Genomic DNA, 4,332 nt, shown 5'->3' on the forward strand with positions numbered 1-4,332 from the left:
TTCGAATGAGAAAAGATAGTGCTTTGATATTTCACATGTACATTACCTGTGACACGACCTTCCAAAAATACTGTGACTTTTTACCCCGTGACCTTGAATTTTTACCCACTTTTCAAAAATGTTAACAGACTTTAACTTTGGTCGTAACTTTTGAAGAGAAAAGATAGGGAATTCATATTTCACATATACATTACCTGTGACAAGACATTTCCAAATTTTCTATGACTTTTTACCCCGTTACCTTGACGCTTGACCTACTTTTCAAATAATTTTAACAAAGATTAACCTTGATCATAGCTTTTGAAGAGAAAAGATAGGGCTTTCATATTTCACATATACATTACCTGTGAAAAGATCTTTCCAATATTATAGTACACTATGATTTTTTTATTCCCTGACCTTCACCTTGACCTAATTTTCAAAAATGTTAACAATGGTTATAACTTTTGAATGAGAAAAGATTGGGCTTTCATGTTTGACATTATATCATTTTTGACACTGTGAACTTGACTTTCACGTTTGACCTAATCTTTTTTAGCATCGGTGATAACTTTTGAATGAGAAATGATAGGGTGTTCTCATTTGACATAACCTGAGCATTACCTGTAACAAAAAGTTTCCGAGTGTGATATATTTGACCCTGTGGTCTTGACTTTCAAGTTTATCTAATTTCCAAAAAATTTAATATTATTGATAACTTTTGAATGAGAGATGATATGATGTTCATTTTTGACAAGTGCATAAGCTCTGTCAAAATGTTTCCATGTGTGCTATTAATTTGACCTTGTGACCTTTACGTTTGACATAATTTTCAAACATTTATAATTGCTGCTAACTTTTAAAGAAGCGAAGATAGGGCATTCATATTTGTCAAGTGCATTACCCGTGACAAGCATTTCCAAACGTACTTTGATTTTTAACCCCAAGACCTTGAAGTTTGACTTAATATTCAAAAAATTTTAACATTGACGATATTTTTTTTAATTGAGAACAGATTCGGACATTTACATTTGACATATATGCATTAGCTGTTTCAAGTCCTTTCTGAATGTACTCTGATTTTTGACCTTTACCTTGAAGATTAACCTACAGTCTTTTTCAAATTAATTTACACTGGAATAACTTTTGAATGACACTGTCTAGTTAGTAGAGTATGCCAGGGCATCAACGATAGTTGGAAACGTGGGATAATTTGCATAACGGGCGAAGCCCGTTATGCATAAATTATCCCACGTTTCCAACTATCGTTGATGTCCCTGGCATACTCTACTAACTAGACAGTGATTCCTTATATTTCCATTTCATTTTGAAATAAAATTGTAAATTTAGATTTTAAAAATGTAGACCAATAGATTTAAATTACACGAGGCCTCACGTGTCAATTTCAATAGTCCCCGCCCACTGACGTCAAACACAAAGACAGACGCACGAGATTTACATGCATATTATGCCTTCTTAGCTATTGACCTTTCGCTTGGCAAAATTTGCATTCCGTTAGAATGATCAAGAAATCAACTCTCCTAACTTTCAAAGAGTTATCACAGAGAAAACAAATAGAAATGGAAATATAGAAGATACAACTTTCATATTTTTACATGTACATTACCTATAACAAAACTCAGAAAGATATATCATTTAACTTCATGACCTTGACCTAGACTTTTGAACTACTTATCAAAAATGTTAACTTTGGCCATAACTTTTGCTCCAGAAGAGATAAGGCTTTTGTATTTTTTTTTTCTTCACAAGTGCATTACTTGTGACAAGATCTTTCGGATTGTATAAGAATATTTGATCTCATGACACTGACCTTGAAGTTTGATGCAGTCGTAAGAAGCTTTAATTTCTGCCATAACTGTTATTAATTCAATAATTTATGTCTTTTTATGCCCCCGTAGTCGAAAATTCGGGGGCATATAGATTTTGCGCTGTCCGTCTGTCTAGCTGTCTGTTTGCCCGCAAAAACTTTAATCTTGCCCATAACTTTTGATTGGTACCATATATATGATATAGCTTCCATATTTCACATGTGGTTTCCCTGTGACAAGACCTTTCTTTGGGTACCGTCATATTTGACCTTGACCTTGGAGTTTGACCCAGTTTTGCAAAATTTTATCCAACATTAACCTTGGCCATCACTTTTGAACAGTTGGTGCTACGGCTTTCACACTTCACATACGTAATTCTTGTGACAAGACCTTCATTTGGATACTAAGAACTTTGATCCTTTTGACCTTGGAGTTTGACTTTCCTTTGGAAAACTTTAACCTTGGCCATAACTTTTGAAGAGATAGTGTTAGGGCTTTCATACTTCACATGTGTAATCCTTGTGACAAGACCTTACTTTGGATACCAAAAACTTTGACCTTGGAGGTTGACCTACTTTTAAAAAACTTTAACCTTGGCCATAACTTTTGAATGGTTGGTGCAACAGCTTTCATATTTCACATGTGTATTTCTTGTGAGAAGGCTTTTCCTTGGGCACCATTAATCTTGACCATTTGAATATGACCTTGATGTTTGACTCACTTTTGAAAAAAACTTTAACCTTTCCATATCTTTTCAATGGTTGCTGCTAGGGCTTTCATATTTCACAGGTATATTCTTGGAGACAAGACGTTACTTTGGGTACCAACATACTTGATTTGTGTTTGAGAAAGTTTAAACTTTGCTATAACTTGCCATACTGGGGCATCAGTGTTTCACAAACACATCTTGTTGTATGATGAACACACACAACACAGGTAACACATACAAGACAGTTACAATATGCCATAAATAATGGCATCCCATGCACTAAGACTCCGAAAGCAGGGGACCACAATTCTTTGGATTTGTTTGTTTCTGTTCTTTTTTAATACACAAAAATAATTTTGTTTTCCTGACAATATTTCAAAATATAAATGAAATGTGAAATTGGGGAGAAGTGATTCTGATACACATCTGAAAAGTATTAATATATTACCTAGTAGTAATTTGGGCTACATGTATATGGACCATTAAATTATTGGCCTGGAAAGCTCTGTGGTTATAGTAATACAGCGGTCCACCATTTGTTGTACTGAAAGGTGGAAGGTTGCCTAAATTCATTCTACTGTTTGAAGGTAAACAATCTATCTATTGTTTACTGTAAATCACATAAGTACGAGGGGTTATCAAAAAGTTCGTGGACTGATGCGAGAAAATTAATACCATGTAGTTTATGTTTACAAAATTTGTAAGGAACATTAAACAACAAAAGTTTAAGAAGTGCTTAAAATTTTAGCTTGATACGTTGACAATTTGCCAAATTATTATAAAATAAAAAAGGCATTATATGATCACCCGGCGCTGTCGTCGTTTAGTTTCATGACGTCCGACGTCATTATTTCTCAATGCCCGCTCCTTCTGTCTCAATATACTTATGTTAATGAGATTCCCTGGAGTTCAGTAAAACCTTAAACCTGTCTTGTTTATATAACATAACAATGTCGTGAACAGCTGATTCAATGCATATAAAATTGTAAATGAATTTTACTTAGGGAAAGGTCCTCGGTTGATTATGCCAGCATATTTTGCTTGTTGGAGTTCAATATAAAACACACATGATCAACGTCACTTTTAGAAGATATTGACTTTTCACACCTTGAATACAAATCGGCATTAACTGCTCATCTCTAATCTCTCTGAATCTCTTTTGGCATTTAATAACAAGTACTCTGGATGCATTTTATTTCTCTGTAGCCAGTATAAACTTTCCCTAAGTCTATACCAGTTTTTTCAGGGGCAAAACTTTATAGAATGATGGAAAAAGAAACCCTTCCCCCTTTTTGACGTCATTTTCAAGCCCTGAATTGTATAGACACTCTTTATAAAATATATGATAAAATTTTATAGAACGTACAGAATGGGGTAAAAATTGCACATTTTGCAGAACAATTGTGTCCAATTACATGCCTGAATTAACAGAATTTTTTTTGGATGTCAAGTGCTCATATCAAAAGAGTTTTTCTTAGTTACACTCAGGTTGAAAAAACGTCATATTCGCGGTTGCGCCGCCTGGACATGCCATTGCTTATAAAAACATTACTAATTTATTAAAGACTAAAACTTATGAATTGTTGTTTATTCTATAGATAGAAAAGACGATGCTAACTAAATGTGTACAAATTCAATGATGTACCTAAAGCGGTTTTAATTTTATGGCGCTAGTCCACGAACTTTTTGATAACCCCTCGTATTTTGAAAAAAATTCTATACTTCAAAATTCACATCAAAACACCCCACACATGTACTGTTATTGTTTGTAGAGAGTTCATTTATTGCTCAAAACAAGAAAAAAGAAGGCAAATG

This window comes from Saccostrea echinata, unplaced genomic scaffold (assembly GCF_033153115.1).
Source record: "Saccostrea echinata isolate AGI-Se365-2 ecotype Australia unplaced genomic scaffold, CSIRO_AGI_Sech_v1 ptg000022l, whole genome shotgun sequence".
NCBI classification, from domain to species: domain Eukaryota; kingdom Metazoa; phylum Mollusca; class Bivalvia; order Ostreida; family Ostreidae; genus Saccostrea; species Saccostrea echinata.